The 25,303-nt window shown below is 45.9% G+C and overlaps 1 long non-coding RNA gene across 1 annotated transcript; it reads left to right on the top strand.

Moving 5' to 3' along the window:
* The first annotated feature begins 257 nt into the window (after positions 1-257).
* Positions 258-1,335, top strand: LOC104865729. Its single transcript, XR_781253.2, has 3 exons — positions 258-403; positions 1,007-1,123; positions 1,313-1,335. It is a non-coding gene; the product is annotated as an uncharacterized LOC104865729 (long non-coding RNA).
* The last annotated feature ends 23,968 nt before the right edge of the window (positions 1,336-25,303 follow it).

Here is a 25,303-nt window from a genome sequence, read left to right as displayed (position 1 = left end):
ATTATTAGTTTTATGTTATCATTTGGGCATTGGTAAACTTTTTCTATGAAGGGCCAGATAGTTAATATTTTAGACTTTGAAGGTTAAACACTCTAAATTGCAACTGTGAAGCTCTTATTGTGGCACCAAGCAGACAGAGGTGGATTAGTGAGGCTGTGTTCTAATAAAACTTTATTTAAAAGAAACAAGATAGTGTGGATTTGGTGTTCAGGGCTGTCATTGCCAACTCCTGGTGAAATAGATCTGTTCCTTGTTTCAGCCTACATCTTGTAGGGCCTTCAAAGGGAGACCAAGGGGCAGGCTGGCTTTGAGCTATGGCTTCCTGCAGAGGTTGGTGTTGCTGGAGAGGTGAGACACAGTTTGCAGAGCAGTGCTACAGGGCATCGGCAGCCACAGGGCACAGGTAGGGGCACATTCTAATAGGTCTCAGGGAAGATTTCCCTGTAAATGAGACATTACCACTTTGACTACATTATATGTTTCCCCTGTATGCATCTTCACTGCAAAGTTTATTGTGGGGCTGATGCATTTTTACTGCACCTCCTAAAAGTAGACACATTTTCATCTTTTTCTTGAAATACATATCGTTAAATCTCTCTACCAATTCCTTCTGGCTTATTGGACTTGGGAGCAAGCTGTGAAGAATGATTTGTTTTCAGGCCACAAAGCCACCCCCAAGACAGGCTTCTGTCACACCCCTACAGCCACAGGAGAATGTGGAGGCAGGGAGGGTGGAAGGCTTTGGTGTAGGGTGTAAATGAGGTTTTTGAATAACATTGGTTTCCTATTCCCTCGTATGTTTTAAAATCTGATAGTTTTCTCAAGTGCTAAACTTGCCACTCTCCCAGTGCAATAATATTGTCTTGCATTTGCGTGTGGCTTTGCAGCTTAGAAAATTCTCTCTCTCTCTCTCTCTCTCTCCCTCTCTCTCTCTCTCTCTCTCTCCCCTCTCACGCTCCACTCTCTCTCTCTCCCTCTCTCTCTCTCTCTCTCTCTCCCCTCTCAGGCTCCACCACTGCCATGTGAAGCAGTTGGCAGATTGGCAAGATCATCCTGTACCACAGAAGGGATTACTGAGGCTCAGAGGGGCTGCTGTGGACACTTGGGCAGATCAAAAGAGATAGTAAGAGGCCATACTGTGGGCTGAATAAGTGGACCCCAAAGATATTAGGTCCTAATCTTTGATGCCTGGGGATGTGACAGTTGGCAAAAGGGTCTTTGCAGATATGATTATTGTAAGGATTGTGAGATAAGGGAGAAGTATCCTGGATTTTCCAGGTGGGCCTTAAACACTATGACAATTGTCTTTAAGACAGAGTACAGAGGGAGAGGGAGAGAGAGGAGCAGAAGGAGAAGGAGGTAGCAATGTGAAGAGAGAACACAGAGAGATTTGAAGAGGCTTGTACTGAGGACTGTGAGGATGCAGCTATAAACCAAGGAATCCTGGGGCCATTGGAAGCCAGAAGAGGCAAGGCAAGGCTCAAATTCTCCCCTAGAGCCTTAGGAGGGAGTGTGGCCCTTCTGATACTTTAATTTCAATTTTAAGTCTATTGCGTCAAACTTAAAGTCTCTACTGCTGTGAGAGGTAAATGTCTATTGTTTTAGGCCACCCAGGATACTAATTCTGGCAGTGAAACAGGAGCAGGGGTGTAAGTCTGTGGGATGAGAGGAGCTTCAGGTCTTCCACCTGCAAACCTGCCATCCTGTCTACCTGCGGAAGAGCTGCTGCTTGCCAGGAAGATCACATGTTGGAGAGATGCTGAGTTCAGCCAACTACTAGTTGGTCCTAACTGAGCCCTCACTACTGTGCTTGGAACTGTGGCCCTTCGGGAGTAAGAGCTGAAATCCATGCCCTCAGGTGCTCTCAGGCTGGCTCTTAGTGGTTCCTACCTGTGGGCTGCGCATCTGAGTTCCCAGGACTGTCAGTCTTCTAGCTGTGCTAGAAGTGCTCAGCTGCTCTACAAATGCCCAGGTAGAGTTTTGTAAAATGCTGGGGCTCTCACTGTAAAATGCTGGGGCTTATATCCTGGACTGAGAAAGGAAGCAGCTGTGTCTAGCAGAATGGATGAGATGACCCAGTGGCAGAATGTCCAGTAACCCAAGGCTGGGATTGTGCAGTGGTGGCAGAGGGAGAATGACATTGGACTTGACCCCTAGGGACTGGGGATTTAGCTCAGTGGCTCCGGCGCCTGCCTCACAAGTGCAATGACATGAGTTTGATTCCCAGTACCAAAAAGAAAAAAAAGATTTGACCCCCTAGAAGGACTGGGCAGGGGGTGAGAATAAGAAGGTAAATGAAAATAAATTAAAACAGAATTGATTTCTTGTGTCTAATAGAGTTTTTCTTTCCGTGCCTTTTTTTTTTCTGAAGCAACATTTGGCATATATAATAAGACACTGTCTGAAGCCACTCCAAGGAATTGGAACTGAACTGAAAGAATGAAGTGGAGAGCAGCACTTCACTTGAATCCCTGCCCTCTAGAGCTAGCAGCCCTTCCCAGTGTCCCAGAGTGGGCCTTGGTCTTGACCAGTGGAAGGCCACTTGGTCATCTACCCCAATGACATCTAGTTTAGGAGGTCCCAACCCTCTTTGCACCTCTGGGAAAAATCAGTCTAACTTTATGTTGAACGTAAAATGTAAATATTCTAATTGGCATCTTATTAGTACAGGCAGAAAAGCCCATTGTTATGGAAGAGAAATCTCCCAATCCCCCACCAATTAATCTTTGGCTACAGGCAGCTCATGCTCACCATATTAATGGGGACCGGTCTCAAGGAAGACTGACAGCCATGTGTGGCTCGAGAATTTCTCAGCTGGAGAATCCATCATCATGGGATAGACTCTTTGGCCATCATCCTGGGAGTGCCACCCCAGAGATACAAGAGAGAAGCCTGAAAGCCAAGAAAGGGCACCTGCCACTGGGTTATCTAGGAGGGGCATAGGGGGACAGCTATGGAAGAAAGGCCGTAGTATGTTAGAGGACTATGGTGGGCACTTATCACACATGGGGCCTTTTGGTGGTGGTGGAGGGTCTCTGCAGCACTACAGTATCAGAATCCCCTTCCAGTAGTATGAGGGTTCCCCACCCATCACCACTTTAGTCTTGGTGGGAGGCAGAGTATATTTTCACTGAAGAAATGGAAAATTCCACATACTTTCCAAGAAGAGTTGGCATTGCCCTAGGCTAGCTAAACTGACCTACTCAGGAGGCAAATGAGGAGGGATGAGAGAGACTTCTTCCTGGGACCAGTGGTAGAAGAAGCCCCATCCCTGAAAGAGCGCTGGCAGGCTGGTAGTGTTCTCTGAGGAAAGGAAGCTGTGATGTGATTTTTCAGGTGTTTCTGACCACATGGCCTCTCTTCACTTTCACTTATTTTCCAAGACTGGCTTTGCCGATGACCTTCCAGATAACAGGGGATCACCAGACACCTTCTAAATAAATTCATTTTCTGCTTAAATCTGCCAGAGTCAGTTTCTATTGCCAGGATCTAACACATCCGACTAAAACAATCTATTATACCAGACAGAAAGGAGGGAGATTCATATTTCTGGAGAGCCCAGCATGAGCTAGGCTCAGGAATTGTTCCATCTGATCCTCATAAAACCCTTTGAAATATCTGGTGAGTTATTTCCATCACTTTACATCGAGAAAGCTGTGGACTCAGAGTTGGCTCTTATGTCCATAAGTGGCAGAGCAGGATGTGAAGCCAGGCTGCTGCTCTCAGTCTGGGCTCCATACTGCTTTGGTGCCTCTGAGCAAGTGAGTAGGTTTTGCTCTTATGGAACATCTCCATCTCTGGAACAACCCTACTCATTTTTTTAGGGATTCCTATTCATTTTGGTGGGATGTCCTCCAAGATCCTGCACCCCAGGCCTGAGTTTATACCCCTTCCCTGTGTGCCATGGTGTACCAGGCAGAAGCCTATCCTAGCAGGGATCCTGCACCTCCTCACTCTGGCGGCTCATCTCTCTTCCAATATCTGTAAGCTTCTCATTGGGCCCTAAAACTTTATCTTATAGTATGCTTCACCATGCTCAATAAATGCTTCCCAAATTAAATTAATAATGACCCAAATGTGGGCAATACACAGAAAATGGAAATTATAATTCTTTGAGCACAAAAGGGACTACCTGGTCTCAAAAGGGAAGATCACCTTTGTGTTTCAGTGACAGAACCAAGAGATAGTGTGTCAGTCAGCATCCTCTGGAGAAACAGGACCAACAAGATATGTAAATATATATACTTAAGAGATTTGTTGTAGATTTGGCTCACAGATTATGAAGGCCAAGAAGTCTCATGTTCTGTTGTCTGCAAGCTGGAGAACCAGCAAAACCATTGGTATAATTCAATCTGTGTCTAAAGGCCTGAGAACCAGGGATGTCCCAACTCAAAGCAGACTGGGCAATTTTGACCTTTTGCAGCTTTTTTGTTCTCTTAAGATCCTCCACAGACTGGATGATGCCCACCTCCACTGTGGGGTGATCTTCTTTACTCAGTCTTCCAAGCCAAATGATAATCCCTTCTGAACATACCCTCAAAGACACATCCCAAAATCGTGTCTTAGCTCAGTCACATCAACACATGAAATTAACCATTGTAGGTAGGAAGAGTAAGGCTATTTTCCAACCTGTGTCATAAATAGATTGAAAAGGTCCAAGGACAAGCTGGATGTGGCAGTGAACTTCTGTAATCCAAGCAGCCAGCTCTGACTACAAGCAGAGCTTTGCCTGCAGTGGTGTTGAATCAGCCACGTGAGTCTTGGAGGCCATGTTTGTATTCAGAATAACTTGGGTCAGGTGAACATCACATAAACACGACTCAAAAGAGCATCCCCAACCACCTATTCTGCATCAAGAGGTGGTCTTGGGAGGCAGCTCTTGTGTGAGAGAACTTTCCGCTATTTCATTATAGAACTCCACTTTCAGGGGCTCAAGGTCCCCACCTGTCTAGAGCTCAGCTGACAGAAGGGGGAAAAAGACTGTCCTTGGGTTGTTCTCATCACTAAATAATTTACAGCTAGCTACGCGAGAGCCTTGGAACTACACAAAGTGTTGTCTGGAGAAATCTTGCCCAGATATAACATTGAGACAACATTTAAAACCTCATTTAAGTGAACACAAAGAGAGGGCTCCTGGGTAAAAGAGACTTAATTAATCTCGTTTCTGTGTAGATACTTTTAATTAAATGTAACTCCACATTCCTTGCAAGTAGATTGGAGGGGCTGGGCAGTCTTGCTACTTGGTGGAGCTGAGTTGAGGGGGCCCAGAAGGTGGGCTGAGACAATCAGAGGCACTGGAAGTGCACTGCTGGCCCAGGGCTGCAGATGGAACGTGGCGCTGTCCCCTCCCTGCCTCCACCTCCCAGCCAAATGTGCCTCCAAGCATAGGTTCTACTCTCACAGTCATCTCTTGAATGCTTCCTTCTCTCTTCACCCCATAACCTTTGTTCCAGTTCGGTCCCTTGTCATCTCTCTCCAGTACCCTAGCAATAGTCTCCAACTGTTCTTCCTCTTTCTAACCTCAGTCCTTTTCAGTCCAGTCTAATTCAACCAGGTATAAATGACTCTTCTAAAAACCATGTTTACATTGTAATGACACTCCCCCAATCAAAATAGCTCCCAATTTTCCCCTTAACTGCAAAATTTTCCTTTTGGCATGGCCAAAGTACTGTATCTCAGAAGACTGGTCAAGCTTAGGAGTGGCTGTACTTCTTAGAGAAAAGGAGGGAATAAGGTGAATCCAGTAAGAAGTCTCCTGGGGAGAAACTAGATCAGAGTCAGGAAGGTTATACAAGTCAATTTGAAAGGTATAAGAGACAGATGGAACTGCACTGAAAACAAAGAGAAACTAGAGGAAGGCCAGGAGAAATCTAAAGGAATTCCTGAGCCACTGAGTGGACAGCCACGAGAAATTTCTATCAGGTAATCTGCTTCCTTGGGCAGAGAGAAGTGATCTGTTAAAGAAAGCAATCTGAAATGGACATGTGCAGAATCTCACTTTAGGTGTGGTAAAGATCAGGTGCTTGCCAATATCATCATTTCTCCTCTTAGTCCTGACATACAGACAGCATCACTACCTTCCTGCCCTGGAGATAGTTGAGGCCATTTAACTGAGTTTTTGGCCAATGAAATGTGGGTGGAAGAGATCTGTGCCAGAATCCCTTAAGAGGTCTTTTACACTCCCTTGTTGCTCAATACCTGACTGGATGGAATGAATCCAGGGAACAACCTAGAAGATGATGAATATGTCAGAGAGATGGACCCTGAGCCTCTGAATGACCATGTGAAGACCTCTCCTCCCATCCACTGCCATGAATAGATTGGATCCTGAAGGAGAAATAAATGTGCACGACACCAAGTGCTATGGTCTAAGTGCATTCCCAAAAAATTAACATGCCAGAACCAATACTCAGTGCAGCAGTACTGGGGTCCACTGGGAGGTGTGTGGGTTGTGAGCAGAGCCTTCATGAATGGGTTAATGCCTGTCTTTCAGGAATAGTGTGGCTGTTGTGGGAGCTTAGTCCCTTTTTCTCTCGTTCACATACCCTCACTTGTTTCATCACAAAGACCCCACTTGAAAGTAAGCAGATGCTGATGCTATGCTCTTGGATATTCTACCTTCCAGAACCATGAGCCTAAATAAACCTCATTCCTTTATAAATTACCAGTCTTGGGTAGTTTGTGATAGCAACAGAAAACAGACTGAGAAATCAAGACCCTGAAAATTTGGGATTACTTGAGACGGTAGTAAGCCCACCCTGGTTAATACAGTAAACATCCCATCATGAGGACACCCAAGGGAAAAGAAGCAGGTAGACCTGGGCCATGTTCAGCTCCTACAGCGAGGGCCTTGGAAGTCCTGCCACAGGGCAGGGCCACTTCCAACCATTCTTTCTTGTTCCTCTGGAACCACAAGGAGGCCCCAGTGATCTGGAGAAGAGGAAATGTGGAATGGGCCCCATCTCAAGGGTGGGAGCACTGTAGCAGTTAGACTTCTGCTGTGACAGTTCTGTATAATCACAGGTTTAGAGCAACACACAATTATGTTTCTCACTCACAGTTCTGTGTGCTGACTCAGATGACTGCTGTGCTCCAGGCTGAGGGTTGTGTTCAAATCTGTGCCGTGTGTCACTCATTCTGGGATTGAGAGTCTCATGGCAGACTGCAGAAACACGAGCCACCCAGCCAAGCTGTGCAAGCACATTTACACTTCTGCTCTCGGCACATCCACAGACACTGTATTAATCAAAGCAGGCAGCAAGCCCAGCAGGGTGGAGATGCTTGCTCTGCGTACTGTGAGCCATAACAGAGTATCAAGAAGGAAGAGTCGTAGGGCTGGGGCTGTAGCTCAGTGGTAGAGCTCTTGCCTAACACAGGCAAGGCCTTGGCTTCACCCCAGTACCACAAAAAGAAAAAAATATTATGTACAAATCATACAATATGTCGAAAGTACCACCTTGGGCTGGGGGTTTAGCTCAGTGGTGCCACCTGCTTCGCAAGCGCAAGATCCTGAGTTCGATACCCGGTACCAGAAAGAAAAAAAAAAAAGTACCATCTTTAATAAGGCAATTGCAGCCCTGGAATCCAGTGTCCCTGGGCCTGGGGACCTCTTGCTTGTTGGAGTCAGTGATGTAAGAGACTTGATAGGGCTGCACAGATTGGCCAGGCTATTTTAGGTGAGGGGAAGCAAAGTGAGTGAGAAATGTCTAGATTCTTGTCTAGCTGTTACACTTTGCCCTGGACTTTTGCCAAGGCACTTCTCTCTGGGCCACAATTTAATTATCTAGGACAGGAGCAAGACATGTAGGGTGATTTCTAATGTCCCTTCAAACACATACCCCTGAAGACCCCAAACAACTTAACTTTATGACCCTAAACCTTGATCTTTAGGGTCCTATTGTCTCCCGTGCAGGCGGCCCAGGGCTGTGTGCTCTGCCCTGCACAGCAGCATGGGAGCAGTTTCTGCGGGGTCCTCCCGGAGGGACGGTGGGGAGAGGAGGAGCAGAGAGCAGATTCGAGTGTATTTCTATATGCTTCTAAAAGCCCTTAGATCAGGCTGCTCAGGGCCTGATAATTTTTCCATTAAGAGGAAATAATTTTCTGGGTCTGTTTTGGTTGTATTTATCTGCAGTTGACAGCATCAGCCGCCGCAGCTGTGACACGCCGCCCGTCCCCCAGACCAGGCATGTACTTGTGGGGAAAAGCAAGGGGCAGAGGTCTCCCTGTCTCCTGGCCGGCATGAAGGGACAGACAGCTATAACACGACCCCAGTGTCCCACTCATGTGACCCACTTGTGACCCCGGGTACCTCCCATTCCATTTTCTTCCCTAAAAAATAAACGTAAACAATAACCTAACCGAGAAACCCACCGCTGCGCTCTCTCCGTCCAGCCCCCACCTCCTGCCTATCGCTTCTTCTAAGCCAGCTTGACAATAACCATTCATCACCAAAAAAGAAAACAAAGTACAGAGAAACAAAAACCAATCTAAGGCCGCAAATTGACGTCAAACTTTGAAAAATGGACTGTGAGATGGTTGTACGGTGGCTCTTTCTGGCTTCCAGAGCAGATGGGGCTGGGCGCCCCCTCTCACAAGCCCTCTTGGCCCCAAGTTCAACTCGGGAGCGACTACAGCCCAAGGACCAGATTTGACTTTCTGAGGTGACACTGCTGTGGGAGGAAAGAAGGAAGGATCACTACCTCTGGTGTTGGGAGCACTCCAGCCTCAGGGGAGGGCCTGGACAAGGTGACATTGGCTCCCGTGCCAACTGTCTGGATTCCTTTTTCTTTGGAGTGAACTGGTGAGATCCTCGCAGATGGGCTTCAGGAGAGGACACAGAATGAGGGAGTCACAGATATCTGTACCTCACACTGGCAACTTTTCCCTCTAACCTGGCTGAGCATGAGCCTGGAGGCATAAGCAGAGAAGCTGATGGCATTGCATGACGGAGGAAAGCAAAGGACTAAGACATTCCATGACTCACCCAAAGACAGGGCTGGGCTTGGACCTAGGTCTCTCTGGCTGCAGAGCCAAGGATCTTTTTCCTCTTTGGGATACTTTGGACTGGAGTCTAAGTACCACTAAATGCCTACACTTTCGGGAAGGAGAAGCTCATGATCGGAGAGGAGGACTGACTTACTCAAGGTTGTAGAGAATAGTGCTGCTCCAGCAGAGTCAAGAGTGAGGGTCTCCTGATCCCAAGCCAGCAAAGTCCCAGGAAGGACCAGGAATCCTACAGTGGGGATTTCCTGGGAAGAGAATGGGATGACAATGGGCAGGGATTGGATGGAACATTTTGTTCCTGGGATTTGTCTGGGGATGTGGTACCTATTTGTCTCTTAGACAAATCTTGAGGCAGACACAAGATGACTGATACCTAGAAGAAATGTCAATTGGTCCCCAGCTAATACTGCATGAAAAAGTGTCATTTCTGTCTCTTCAGGAAACCACTGCCTTCCTCCTTGTTTCCTCTTCCTGGAGCCACATGCCTACTCTCCACCCTGGTCACTTAGTGCCCTTGGCTTCTCCCCTCACACCTAGGACTCTTTGTGGTCTGATCCTGGCCCACACCTTACATCCTGGGGGAGCACCAGATACTGTCAGTACCCCTCAACCCCTCTCCACCAGCATCCTGACTTCCCTCTACCATGATCAATTTCCTCAGGGCCCACCCACACTGTGTAAGAAGAGCCAGCTAATCTGCAAGGGTTCAAACCTGGGGTCCCCCTTGTATGTGCCTTCTATCCTTGGGCAAGTCAATTAACCTCTATTAGCTTCAGTTTCCTTATCTGAGAAATGAGCACAATAATCCAAGTACTTACCTCATAGGGTTATTAGGAGCTTTAAATGAATTTATGTAAAGAGTTTAGCACAATGCTTGAAGCATAATAAATATTCAATAAATGTTAGTTATTTTTGGCTTTTAAACCTACTCATGCTCCTGTCTTGAGGCTGATGACTCACTCCAAAGTTAAAATAGATGTGTTTTTACAGCAATCTAATTAATAAAAACCTTTTAGTCCCTGAGTCACACCCTTAGGGGAAGACCTCCTTTGGTGGTAGGGTCTCCCAATAACTCACTCAGCTCACACTTCAGGCTCCAAACAGCTAGTTGGACATCTGGATTGATCTGTCCACACTCTCCCTGGAAGTGGAACTCATGTCCCTCAGCTGAAGCATGCAGCAAGGGATTTGGGAACCATCTTTCTGTGATGAAACAGATAAAAGTGAAGGGGGCTGAAGGTGAAGAAACAACTAGACCAAGGCCTGGGTAAAGTCTCAGCAGGGTGGCATAGGACACAGGTGAGATTTGGAATCCACTGAGAAGGATTCAAGTCTTTCATTTTCTATTTATCCATTGTGTGTTAATGCAGAAATTATTTAATATCTGTGATTTTTTTATTTCCTCATCCAGAAAAGACTGAAATTGGTAAAATAAATAAAAGGCACTTTATAAAGGATGTACTAAGGAACTGTTTTATCTTTGGCTAGCTTGACCTTCAGATTTACTAAGGCTCAACTCTAAAGTTCATGAACTCTAAAGTTCATGAACAGGCCCCAGGACTGGTAATGAGGATCAAGGATCCCCACAAAATCACTGCAGTGTGTACACATCGAGGGAAGAGGAGAAGCTGTTTGGGACCCAGGAATTTCAGAACTGTGGCCCTGTGGAGCTGGGTGGGAAGCAATGTAGGCAGGTGAGTCTGGTTCCGCAGGAGCTCTTGGGAGCTGCTTCTCTGTCTCCCTTGCTCAGCTTGGTCTTTTGCTGCTGGCCTTTTTGCCTTTCTCTGTGCACCTTCTCTGACCCTTCAGCCAGTGTGTGCTGCTTAATAATTATTTCTCCTCCCCTTTTAGCCAACTCTTTTGTGCACACACCTTACCTAGCCTTGTCTTTGCACAAACATCCGCTGCACCACTCACTGCCACTAGTGGTAGTTTCTCTCTGAATGTCTTTGCTCAGCCTCCAGAGAAGTGTCCTCACCACAGGCCACTCTGACTTATGGATCCCCCTTAGGTTCCATGCCCAACCCCGCTGCGTCCTGTGTAGCTGGAAACAGGGTCATGTAGTCTTACTCATAGGTTCTGGGGGGAGCGAGTTCCCGAGGCTGGGTTTTAGATGCGTTAATAAGCAAAGAGGCATCCTAGAACTTGCAGGAATGTCACAGTGTGTCAATAGCACTCTGGGTTCCTCATCTGGAAAGCAGATTTTAATGTAAATTGAGGCAGTTAAAGAGAGTGTCTAGCACTGTGTTGGTCTGACCTCTCCTCTCTATTCCCATGTCCACTTTCTTGATTCAGGCCTTTATCATCTCTGGGTGAAACCAGCCGTCCCCTGACTAGTCTCTTGGCCCAGTTTTGTTCCTCCTCCATTGGAATAGCTATTTTTCACTGAATGTTCACAGTGACTTTTCTAAAAAGTAAATTTGAAGCTTACAAGATGAAGTGCTGGTGAGGCTGTGATGAAACAGGTATCTTTCGTTTTGCTGCTAGGACTGTATATTGCTACACTGTTAAAGGGAGGCAAGATGGTGACACCTATTAATATTAACACTATAACTTTCAATTCAACCGTCCAATTTTAAGCAATCTGTCCTATTAAAATAAAAGCACTTGTAGGTAAGATTATGTGCTGAACCACTTATTATCACATTATTTTAGGTGTTGACATAATTGCAACTAACTTGAATATCCAACAGCTAATGTTTTAATACTTTTTATTATATTCATACACTGGAAGATTATATAAACATTTAAAATGAGCATCTATTGACTAGAAGGCATATCACAACATAAGATTGTTTAATAAAGGGCATGATGCATTTTGAAAGAATGATACATGAAAAATAGTATATATGCACTCATAGCTGCTAGACAAACACAGAAGCAGGTATGGAAAACGATGGGGTGACTCGAGCGGATTAGGGCAGTGTTTCTCAAGCTTCAGAAGGGTGAGAATCTCCTGAAAGGCTGTGGCAGACGGCTTGACTCACCCAGGGTCTTTAACTGGTAGCTGGGGTGGGGCACGAGAATGCAGGCCATCCAGGTGCTACTGAGAGAACTCAGGGGACACATGTTGAGAACCGCTGGTGCAGCATGCACTGGGGAACTAGAAATGGGATGGGAGACACGATGAAAGATATTTTATATACTTTTATATTCTTTCACTAGATTCAGTATGCTTGTATAACTGCTATCAAGGGTAAAGAGGAATACAGTAAAGGAGAGAAGAAAAATACAAACAAGATGAAAGGAGAAAGACAAGAAAGGAGTGAGGGCTTTAAAGGCATTATATTACAGTGATGCACGCATACCCATGTTTGCAGCAGCACAATTCACACTACCTAAATCCTGGAAACAGACCATATGTCCATCAACAGATAAATGGATAAAGAAAATGTGGCATTTTACACACACTGGAGTACTACTGTGCCACGAAGAAGAATAAACTTGAGACATTTGTAGGGAAACGGATGTACCTTCAGACTGTAATGTTAAGTGAGATAAATCGGACACACAAGCTTCAATATTGAATGAGTTCTTTTATATTAGAAACCCAAATTATAAACAGAGCAAAATACAAAATAGATCATAGAAAGCAGGCTTCTCAAATGGGAAGGGGATCAAGAGATTGAGAGTTGGGGGAGGAAGGAGAGGGAAAGAGGAAGATAAAAGGAATTGAGATGTAGTATGTGTTTGTACCAACTCCACACAAGGAATACTGATATGTACTACAAATACGTACCAATAAAAGCAAAAAAGAAACAAGAGAGGAAGGAAGGAAGAAGAAAGCAGGAAGGAAAGTGGCTCCCTGTTGCATGTAGAATAAAATTTAAACTCATCCGTATGCCAGGCAGATCTCTCAGGATTGGGGTCCTGCCTTTGAACTCTGCAGTGCTGCACCTCCGTATCAGCTGGCAGCATACAGCAGAGCTGCCTTGGAGGCACAGAGCCGCTTTCCCTTCCCAAATGTGCCCACCGTGCCACACAGGCTTTCCTTTGCTCACAGAGCTGCCTTTGTGAGCTTTTCAAAGGCAGGAACTAACTTTGCATTCTCAGCACTAGGTGCAGGTCTGTGAATATAGAGTAGGTGCTCAATAAAGTTTTTTGGTATGGGAGGATGAATGAATGAATGAATGAATGGTCAGCACCCAAAGGAAGCTGCTGGATTTGAGTCCCTCCCCAGTTAGCCCCACTGTGCTAATGATCTTCTCTGAGGGGTGGGCTGGCTTCATGCCTCAGGTGCCTGTGTGCCATGGAAATGCACACAAACCCAAATGAAAAAGAGAACAGGCGGGTGTGGGTGAGCAGTGCCGCTCTAGACCCACCTGTTTCTCCTCGAACCTCTTCAGTCCCTCCTCAGCCTCCCTGAGCCCACTCAGTCTAAGTGGGTAATGGCAAAGCAAGGGTGGAGGGCCTGGGGAGGGCCCAGCATGGGACTGTAGCACTATGCTAATTTCTCTTTGGAGCAGGACTACGTGTGCACGGATGAATGGACGCCTGCGGATGTGGGTGTGTGGGCATGTGCGTACTCATCTGTAATTAATTACAAAGACTCATGCTTGTGTGACACTTTACAGTTTATAAAGCATTTCACATCCATTATCCTATTAAGTCCCCATAAAACCCTGTGACTTATGCACAATGAGTGTTATTTCCATTTGGGGGATGAACAAAATAAGGCTTGACCAGTTTAAGTGACGTTTTTCAGAGGACACTGGGAAAACCCACAGAGGTTTGGGACAGATAACACCTGGTCTGGTGGGCAAGATGAGAGCTGGGCAGGCCTTGAGGGAACCCCCTGCCTCAGAAGGTACAGGCAGGGGCCTCCACCGTATAATCCCACCATGTCTATCCTTCGGCTTCTTACTCTGACCTTTCTTTTGGTATCTGCCTTACAATAGTTTCCAGTACCAAACACGCAGGTCTGCTGGGAAGACTGAATGGAGGAGGTCTGAGCTTGCACTCAAGAGGCGAGGATTAGCAGGAGATCCCGTCTCCTATTGAACATGACTTGCTTTTGTATTCTTCTCACTGGGCATCAGGATGGCTAGGTACCCACAAAAAATTAACAGAGTGCACCTGTGTGAACGTTCAGTTCTCTTTCCTTTACAGAATTTAGTAGAGATCTAACTGGAGACAGAAGCAGCACCCTCCTCATGCAGACAGCCTGGTTGTAGTGTTAGGGAAAAGGCCATCCTCAGACCTGGGGAAAACTGGTGGAAGATGGAGAATGGCAGTTCAATCCCAAGACTCCCTGCTTGAGGCTGCACCCCATCTCATTCTCCCTTCCTTGCCCTTTCAAGAGATCATTCTAAAACTTTCAGAATCATCTTTGACTTCTTTTTCCTCCTCATAGACTCAATTTGTCATTCTTACAACAAACATTTGTTGCATGCCTACTATGTCCCGGGTGCTCTTCTGTGTGCTTTACTTCAAACACATTCCTCTTACCATTTTGCCTGAAGGTGAACCTTTGTGTTTCAAAAGTCTGCAATGTGAGCCGGGGCTACTGGGAGGCTGCTGATAATATGGTCCAGTTAGTCCTCCCTGTAATCACGAAGGGGCATTATCTGCTATCTGCACTTTACAGACAGGGTCCTGGGGGTCACAGAAGCCCAAGCACCTGCACACCATCCCATGGTTAGTGGGACTCAGACAGAGACACGAATGCCAGGATTTCAGGGTTCGGCTCTATTGTACCACACCCACTTTGTCTCTTGCTGGGACTATTATCTTCATACTTCCCCCAGCCCAGGTCCCCACCTTCCACCCTGCCAGGCTACCATCAAATGTTCTGAAGTCCCAATAGCCCTGATGGCTTTTCCAAAGCCTTCCCGTGTCTTCCTCTTTGACCTTTCCAGCTTGTCTTCTGGCGATGGCATCCAGCCACCAGCTGAGGACTCAGTTCTCCAAGCATCCATGTGCTTTCACACACCTGTGCTTGCACATGCAGTTTCCACTCTGTTCCCGAAATAGTAAGTAAACCTGTCACTCCTTGGTGCAGCACCCCCATCCTGTCCTATGTCCCCACTGCGCACAGCTCAGATGGCCACCACAGCACTCATTCTGCAGAGTATTAGAATTTATTTGTTTGCATTCCAAGTTCCTCTCTAGACTGTAAATTCCTTGAGGCAAGGAATGAGCCTTATTTATCTTTGTATTCCTAGTGTCTTGTACAGTCAGAATGTATGGCACATTTTTTAAAAAGTTCTGGAAGCATTTATTGAGCTGAGTTAAAGTGGAGGCTGCTGGTGACAGTCAAGCCAAACTACCCAATATTCCCTGACATACTCACTATCGGGGCCAGCTTTCTGGGTCAGTTGTCTTTATGGGACTCGTGTCTATCCCTGCCCCTCAAAACCTCTCGCGAGTCTCATACCACTGGCAGCTTTTGAGTGACAATCAAGAGTCACTCCAACTCTTTGACCATGATTGCCTTACTCTGTGATAGCAGTCAGATTTCTGGCCTCCTGGGGAACCCCATTTTCCTGCCACTCCATCACTGCCTTACTGTTCAGTAAAACACCATGGAATGGGTGGTTTCTAAGCAATAGAAACTTATTTCTCACAGTTCTGGAGACACAGAAGTCCAAGGTTAAAGTGCTGGCAGATTCTGGTCTGAGGGCCCAGTTTCCTGGTGCCTACCTGGAGCTTCTCTCTGTCTTCTCACATGGTGTGGTGGGAGGGGGAGGATAGTTCTGGTCTCTTTTATAAGGATGCGAATCCCATGCTTGAGGGCTCTACCTTTACAAACTAATCATCCCTACCTCTTAATAACATCAACTGAGGGTTAGGACTTCAGCATGTGAATTTTGGGAAGACCCAAACATCCAGATCATTGTATGCCTCTTCCAGCATCTCACCGCCATTAGAGATGCAGCCTGAACTCCCCAGAATGCCTGTGGGGTGGGACTCATCCAACTGGATTAAGGCTGGCTCTGTGCCAGCGGAGGCATAAACACCAGCTGCAGATGGGCTGTACACTGGGAGGAACAAGATCACTCAGAGAGCAGGGTTATGTGCCTCTAAGAGAGCTGTGGGCCTTCTCTGAGACTCAGATATTTTGCCCCATCTGTTCCTCCAGACTGACGCAACGATAAAGAGTGGCCTTTGCCCAAACACTTCTCCAGGACCTCATAACACCATGTCTTCAAAACCTTGTGTACTCCTGAGGGTAGTGATGTTGTCATGCTCACCTTTACAAGAAGAAATTGAGTTCGAGAGGGACTGTGGGCCTTGCCCAGGGTCAGGAGAGAGCCAAGCTAGCACAGGCAGGATGTGACTCTCTCCCCAGCCAGCACTTACTGTTGAGGGAAGGCCTCACTTGCGTGGCTAATTTCCTGGATATCCAAGTGATAGCACCAGTTGATGGTGGCTGCCAAGATATCCAGGTCTGCTAGGACATCCAGAGCATGAGAACAGCTCCGATGGTTCCAGCAGCCTCCTTCGGGAAGCAAATCTACCTGCTCCCTGTCCAGTTTCTTTTTCAGCTCCTCCTCCCTGGCAACTCTACTCATCGGCTGCTGACAAAGACCCTCTTCTTGACTAAACTTTGGTCAGGCACTTCTGATCCCTCTTCTGTACTAGTCGTGGGCTTGAGGCTCTTTTTTCTCACAAAAGCCAATTTTAGAAGAATCCTCATAAAGCAGTCTGGGGGGCCCCTTGCCTTTGATATTTGACCACCCTAGCCTGACTTCAGCAAGAATCCTCTGCAAAAATTTAGCAAACATTATCCTTCCCTTGACCCACTGCCCTCTCAGTTCAGTTCTTGGTTATAAATCCCTATTTGTCCTTGCTGTATTCAGAGTTGAGCCTAATCTTTCCCTTCTACTGCACTGTGGCAATAGCCTGGAATAAAGTCTTCCTTACCATTTTATTTATGGCAGAATAATTTTTTCACCACTGCCCCCACATCCTGAGCATGGGCACAGGCACCTTTCCACCTCCATCTGTCTTTAGGGCCGAGTAGCTTCCAGGAGTGGTAGCTGTGGCAGGAATCAGGCTGAGGCCAAGGCCTCAAGACCTCAAGAAGTGACAAGAATGAGCTGTTCTCTGAGAAGCAAGCCACCTGGGTAGGAAGGAGGTAAGGGCTGCCAGCCTTCCCAGTGAGTCTGAAGTTTTCAGTCGTTCACCGGAGTGCACAAGAAATGTCACACTACTCTATTTGTTAAATTAAATAAAATCTAGTGCTGAGATCCCATCTCAACTGGTGCCCAGTCTTTTCCCAATCCACCCCCATCCCTTGGGCTAGCAATGTGCGAGACCCAGCAGTGGAGAAGAGTCCTCTGGTCCAGCCTGGGTCACCACACATCCCCACCAGCCCCCCATTGAGGCGTCACTTCTTGGCCCTCCTGAACTAGGAGGCGGGATGGGAAAAGGAATCCTGCTGAGGCTCCTCATTACACCATGGAGCCGGTCCCTCTAGTCCCCACTACCACACTGTCCAGCATTAGAAAGTGCCTTTTCCTCTACTTCCCTGCAGGCCCTTTACCTCCCCAACTCACTCCCTAGGAGTATCTGGGATGCTCCACACAAGAAACCAAAAAGTTGTCTTCCCAGGAACTTCTGTTCCAGGAAATGGCTGGTGACCTTGAAAGACAGGAAAATTCTTTAAAACTGAAACACAAAGCTGGGCGTGGTGGTGCACACCTGTAATCTCTGCACTTTGGAGGCTAAGGCTAAGGCTGGATGGTGAATTCGAGGCCAGCCTGCGTTGTACAGAGTTCAGGCCAGACTGAGCTACTTAGTGATATCCTATCTCAAAACAAAACCCACAAACAACCCCCACCCCCCACCCCACATTAACATCTCAGGGAATCATCCAGCCTGAGCCTCTTGCAGGCTGGATGGTGAGGAGGAGGTAAGGGCAGGTGGAGGAGCGGGAGGAGCAGTGGGAGGAGCGAGGTTGGGAGTTTTAACACAGGTTGAGCAGCCCTCATCAGAAAACCCAAAATATGAAATGTCCCCCAATCTGAAACTTCTGGAGCACTGACATGACTCCACAAGTGGGAAATTCCGCATCTGACCTCAGGTGATTGGTTACACTGAAAATATTGTGTAAAATTATCTTCAAGCTGGTGTGGAAGATATATTTGAAACATCCATGAATTTTGTTTCTACACTTGGGTCTCTTCTCTAAGGTTTCTCATTATGGATATGTAAATATTACCAAATCAGAAAAAAATCCAAACTCTGAAGCACTTCTAATCCCAAGCAGGACTGGGATAAAGGATATACAGTCTGTGAAAAGAAAAGCACTCACTCACTCGGTGTATTTTTCCTTCCCAGTATCCTAAACCACTGAGAGGGCTGCCCAGAAGGGAAACGGGCTTGGGACCTCTTCCCTCTCCAGTTCCACCAAGGTTTGACCAGACAGAGAATTTGTTTATTGAATTTAACATGGGGCCCAGGGGAAAGGATGAAAAAACCAAAACTCCTTCCAGGCAAAGCAAAGGTTTCTGTCCTGCTGTCTGAAGCCAGGGGATCTGGGTGTACACTGGGGCAGCGTGTGAGTCTGTGTTTGTGCGCACACGGGCATGTGAGTGTGTATGTGTGAATGTTTTTGCCTCCTACCCTACATGTGCTGGGTGCTGAGACACCACAGGGAGAGGCTGTGTGCCCATCCCCTCAAACACACTATGCTAATGAGCCAGGCATCACAATGCCATTCCCCGGGGGGGCCAAGCCCAGATCACATCTCCATTAATACACCCCTGGAGTTCATTGTGATTGGCATTGCTACAATAAACAGCAAATGAGTGAATAATAATTGGCCATCTATTTGAAAGTGTTTCTGAGGTTGCCATGGCAATCACACCTTTTATTAAGCTTTATTAAGCCGCAGCAAAGGGAGTGAGGAGGTGGGAGCCCAGACTCCTCTGGGAAGCTGGAGGGGATCTAACCTACAAAGTGACCTTTATAGGGAGGCTCTGGGGCACAGAGGCCAGGTCCAGGACACCTTCTTTCTTTGTTTTTCAACCATTCACCTTCTCTGGAGCACTGAGGGGGATCCTTTTAATACCCGCTTAGAGGTTGTGTATTAAATACTTGAGAAATGGGACTGAGAGGGCAACGATGTTGTTTTACTTTTGCCCTGAGAATCCTCCCACCTTGGACAATGGTAACAATTAAAATAAGAACAATTCTGGAAAATAAATTTTATTTTATTTTAGAGTGATGGCAAAAACCATTCAGATAAAGTGCTATTATCCTGCCTTGATTATTCCTCTCTCTCTCCCCACCCTCTACTACTGAATTTTAAATCCCTCTATGCAAGGAAAAGACGTTAATGTGAAACGACCTAGAATATCAGATCATTGTAATTCCTGTCCACCAGGAACAAGCACTACCATATTGTGCTCATAGGCAAGAGGAGGGAAGGACATTCCTGCACCCAGGGACAGCTCTTTCTGTCTCTGTCTCTGTCTCTGTCTCTGTCTGTCTCTCTCTGTCTCTCCCTCCTTCTCTGTCTCTGTCTTTCTTACACACACACACACACACACACACACACACTCACAGATAACAGACTCAGGAACTTCTTTCTCTGCTTGTGGACCTGCTTTTGCTGGATTCTGAGCTCAGTGTCAGCCTCAGGTGGTGTGGCATTAGGGGCGAAAAGGCATGGACTGTGGAAGAAACAGCCACTTGTTTTTTTCTGTGTGTTTCAAGCAAGTAGCTTAATTCATAGAAGGAGGTGGAGGAGGAATCCTGCTTAGAAATGGTCACAATCAAATCAGGGAAACATTAACTTCAATCATTTTTTTTAACCACAAAAGGTATATATTATACTGTTTGTAGTGTATTTTAAAATGCTTTGGTGCAATATACACTGTGAGCAGAGTTGCCCAAATCTAGCAAATAAAAATATAAAACACAAAGTAAAATGTGAATTTCAGATAAACATAAAAGAACTTTTTAGTGGAAGTATGCCCCAACTATTACATATATTTCATCTGGCCACCATAACTATGAAATATCCTTTTGATCCTAATTCTGGGGGGGGGTGATTAGTCAGTGTGTAAAGAATCCTAATCAGGAATACACACTTCAGGGGTGATTAGTTAACATTTGAAAGGCTCCAAGAAGACTCACTATGAAGGCAGCTAGTGCAAGACCTCCGGCTATTTTTATCTTCTATCAAAACCAGAGACTTTGCTAATTAGTATAGCGCGTGTTAGAAATGATTTTCTGGGGTGAAATAAATAGCAGTGGTGTGTATATTGGGGTCAAAAGTACCAAATACAAGAACTCTCCCTTGCATGAGAAAGGTATACTTAGCAAGTCCAGTGGTGACACACACTCTTTTGACTAGCACCCTAAGATTTTAACCAGTCCTATTTATAGCCACTCATCTGTGAATTTTAAAGCCTTACCCCAAACCCACCACAAAATATTGCTACAACTTTTTGCAAATACCATTCTATGGCTTAAAGTTCAGAGGGCTAGAGTTTCTTTGAGTTTGCAGGGTAGGCTATTTATGTGGGACCATCTTGCTAATAAATATTTGTATGCATGGGAGAATCCAGCTTGAAACTTGCTTTTATTGTAACATTCCACTTGGGAATGAGAGCACCAACCTCAACTAGCTACAAAAAGAACCAAATTGGTTTAGGTCAGTTCATAACAAAAATGCCTCTTGCAGTAACCAAGACAGAGTTTTGGTTCCTGGAAGAATATGAATAAAAAGAAATGGAGGATTTAGAAAAGTGAAAGTGGGAAAGCCACTCAGCTACTCCGATTCCCATTTTCCATATTTTTAAAGGTGCACACCTTTCTTTTTTTGTTGAGACTTTAGTGGGGAAGATCAGACAAGGTCATCCATGTAAATCAGCCTTATAAATATAGTAAAGGAACACGTCACATACTGTTGTGCTTCTTGTACTTCTTTACAATAAAAAATGCCAGAAAGCAAAATCTTTCTCTACTTTAATGCTGGTGATTATTTTCCTTCTCAAGGTTTTGCCTATCTCTAAAACACTATTGAATGCAAATATCTCGAGGCTCAGTATCTTGTAGCTCAATTTACTACAAAACTTTGAAATATTTAAGGGTAAATTCAATTAGTAAAAGTGTAATTACTGCCTGAATAAACTATACTTTAATTTTTAATATGCCAAAGAGGATCATTTTGTGAGCAATACAAGCTCTATGTTATACATTTTTAATGTTCCCAAACTAACAAAATGACATACGACCTATAAAAGACACTAAAAAACATTATTATGCTCATTTCCACATTCCTCCCAAATCTCCACCCTACCCTCAACCAAAGTAAATGAACCCATTTTCCTCAGTGGCTTCCACAGTTCCGTTTTGTTATTTAGAAACATGCTCATATTTTTCTAGGTTAAGTAGGCCAACTTTTCAGGAGCTACAAGGGACTAGGCACCTGGAGTTCACAGGAGAAAGCAGAAGGCGCTTGCAAAAAAAGCTGCACTCTGACCCCAAGTCCCTAGCTTGCAGCAACATCACTGAACAGTGCTGGCCTGGAGATTTGGGAGTTTTGCAAGCAGCTGCCTCCAGCAGAGAGCTCAGGTGCTGGGCTCTGTGGGATGCACCAAGTGGGGTCCGGCTGAGACTGGTCTTCAAAAACACCTGGACTGTGAAACAGCCTCTATTTCCCAGCCAGTGCCCAGGCCCCAGGGAGCTTTCCCACAGTCTTGAGCCAGAGCCAGAAGGAGAGGGCAAGGCAAAAACAGGAGGAAAGAAAAGATGAAATGTATGTGCACAGAGTGGCCTCACCCTGGCCCATCCACTGTCTAATTTTCAGCTGGGCTTACAGCTCACAGGAGCCATAGGCTGTGTGTTGGCCAAGTTCTCTCACCCTCCACTTCCTGGACTCTTGGAGGGCCAGTAATTACCCAGTAATTACCCGTGTTTATTGCCTCATTACGGGTGGCCACCTTTTGGCAGGTTTTTCCTTGCAATGGTCTCTCCTTCAGCACAGGCTTCTTAGGGCTGGGGAGGGAGCAGGCAGACCTGCAGGCTCTACTGCTTCAGTCACGTTGAATCTAGTACTCTGTAGCCACCCTCACCAGCCCGAGCTTGCCCCTGCCCTTGGTCCTGCCCCAAGCCCCCACCTCTGCTTTCACCAATGACTGAGGAGGCTGGGCAGGTCCCAGTAGAAATGTGCCCTGACATTTAACATGGGCCCAACTCACCTCTGTCTCCATCACAATGGCCAAGATGTCATCCTGAGTCAGTTTAGCATTTGATTCCCTCCATGGGCCTCAAATTTCTAACACACAGAGTGGTGTCAGGTGCTTGGTTCAAAAGTCCCAGTTGTTGTCCTTTAGAATCCAGAGGCTCTGATGCCTCCCAGTTTTAATAGCTTCACACTTGCCCCTGGGCTCTAGAGGAAAACTCTGAACACATCTCACGCTCTGTTGAGCAGCCTTTATAAGCCAGCAGGGAATTGGGTGGTTGGTTATGCCAGTGCCTGGGTTCTTGTGTCTTTCAAGCAAGCCACAGGTAAAATTGGCTTGGTCAGAAGAGAATGGAGCTAAAAAATAGAATTTGAGATTTTATAGAAAACTTGACTAAACCCTTGTTTGGAGTGGGTGGGTGCTGGTATGGATTCAGGGTCAGTGGCACTGGCAGGGACCCTGGGGATTATCGAGTGCATCTTGTCTTTTTACAAAACGAAGAGCAAGGCCGAGAGCAGTGTGTCACTGAGTCAGCAGTTGAGGTGGCCATTGTCATCCACATTTTTGCCTGCCTTTGTGAGCATCTTGTTGTGCATATTCTGGTCAAATGTGTTTGTCTTTGTCTTCACTGCTATAACAAGTCTCCCTCCCCCCAGTCACTCTGAGGTCTTATGTCTACTTAATTATGGTCTGTGAAGGAGCCTGAGTTCTCTGAGAAGCAGCCTGGGACCTTATATTATAGCTGGGATAGGGCCTTTTGTAAAGTCCCTCTTATCCTTCTATTTAGCCCCCCACCACCACCACCACTGTTGAGTCTGGGCTACCAAAGCCTCCCATTTTCTACAGTTTCCCTTGTCTGCCGAGACATCTCTAAGGGCATCCTGTCGTGTACTCTCCCTGAGCACACTGTGCTTCTGCCCACTTCCAGAAAGATCAGTATTGCCTATTACAAATATTCCTTACACTCAGCCTCAGGTAAATGTAGGCCAGACCTGTTTTTAACAGCAGTGTCACGGCCTGCAGGTGGCCAAAGGCAGAGGCCAGACTCCTGTTTGCACAGTTCTGCACTCCAGTGCAGGGTGGGAACCAGCATCTGATCTTATTGCCTGTGGCTTCATCTCTATAGAAGCCGCCCTTGTTGCTAAGTTACTGAACCCCCTTCCAAGCAGCCTTTAGAGCAGAGCAAGGGGAGATGCACAGATGGCATCAGGGTCCTGTGCAAGCAGCACTCAAGACCTTGGCCAATAGTCTTTTGTTTCAGAGGAGAGTTTTATCTCATATTTTTGTCTATCCAATTCTCCATCTTTTAATAAATATTTACTGAAACCTCTAACATTCTAGGCTCCTATCTGTCAGGTTCAATAGCAGGTAGGAGGCTGTAGGAGTGAGCTCCTCTCTCTACTTCTACCTGGCAACCCACTCCAATCTTTGTTAACTAAACTCCAGCTTTGCATCTTCCTAAAATAGAACAGCACAGTAAATCACTGTGCACTAGGCACTGTCCTAAGAGGGAAAACCATATATACTCATTTGATTCACACCCCTGTCCTTTCAGGAGTTGGTTCCATTATTATCCCAATTTGACTGAGATACTTTGGCTCAGAGATAGAGCCAACAGCTTCCTAACAACTAGTACAAAAAAAAAAAAAAAAAAGCCAAGATTAACCAGTGACTCTGATTCCCAAACGTGTCTTTACCCAGAGCAATGGAGGATTTTTATTGTGAAGTAACAGGACCATAAAGCTTTTCAAAAACCAGACTGACTTCTCTGGAAAGCGTACTGGATCAGGGCAAGAGTAGGTGAAGATGAACCTATAAAGGGATCTTTTCAGGGGCCCAGGTGAGCAATGATGGCGACTCAAACCGTAGTCAGAGCTGTGAGGTTGGGAAGACTTGGACCGACAGAAAAATCATGTAAATATCCACAGACTTAATTTGATTTCTAATTTTCCTGTGTCTGTCTTTGCCTTTGTTTCTTTTCTGCCCCTTGACACCTCAGGCAACATCTCTGACTTATTTGGAAAAACTAAAAGAAAAAAAAAAAAACACATTTAGTCAAGTCTAAAATTCTAATTCCAGATCAGACTCAAATTTTGCCTGTCCTACTTTTCTCAACCCTAAGAGGCTTTGGATTTGGGGTGGAAGTAATATACGGTCTTGTCTTTCGTACTCATCCCACTGCAGGGCCAGTTTTGGAGTACAGGCATCTAGGACTGTCAGGTTAGGGGATAATACTCGTTCTCCCTGCCTCTTCTGAATCTGCTCCATCTGATATTAAAACCAAGAAGAGATAGTGTCACAGTTAAAGTAGATGACTTTGCGAGAATGGTACCTTAGAGGGCACTCAAAAATATATGCAGAATGAATAAATGAGTTTAGAAATGAATAAATTAATTTATGGTCCCACTGCTAATATAGTAATGTCTGCTACAGAATGGAAGCTCATAAAGGGTAAATACTGTGTGTGCTCATGTGCATTTGTGTATGCCTAGAGGGATGATAGGCAGACAAATGGACACACATGTAGTATCCAGCATAATAGCGTCCTTACGACATGGCTTAGATAGTGATAATTCTGGCATCTGGGGCTCCACGGTCCAACCCATCCCTCCAGTTTCAACTCCCCTGCCCGATGTCTTGGCTCCAGTAAAACCGATTGCTCTCTAGCATGTTTGGTAGTTTTTTCTTGGCGGTACCTGTAAGGCAGTGGGTGGCTGAAGTGAAGCATCTCCGAGGAACGTCTAGATGAGGGAACCAGGATTGTCTGTGAAGAATTAAACTTCCAGATCTGTACAGAGCCGACATGCAAAGTCACCTTCAGAATGGAGGCAGAATGGTTCCCTGGGCGGCACAACTTGACAGTATCCTGATGGAATGTATTAACACCACCTACATCAGCATGTGTTAATCAGAAATGATGCTGCTTAGGCAAAATGCAGGAAGCATGGAAGAGTCGCCGTGGCAGTGACCATGCTCTGAAGAGGGAGTTTGGGCCAACAGACTTGAAATATTATGACCAGTCCTGTGGGAGTTGGGAAATGGACTTTCTTCCCATTATATTTTGAACAGTTCAGTCTCCCTGGCCACACTGGCCTTGTTGGGGAGGTGGACAGGTCAGCTCAACTGAGGGTGATGGCCTCATAGTTTAAATTTGTCTA

The sequence above is a fragment of the Fukomys damarensis genome, unplaced genomic scaffold, assembly GCF_012274545.1.
Source record: "Fukomys damarensis isolate Sample0158 unplaced genomic scaffold, DMR_v1.0_HiC HiC_scaffold_16, whole genome shotgun sequence".
Lineage (NCBI taxonomy): Eukaryota > Metazoa > Chordata > Mammalia > Rodentia > Bathyergidae > Fukomys > Fukomys damarensis.
This window is presented reverse-complemented; position numbering and strand designations above follow the sequence as displayed.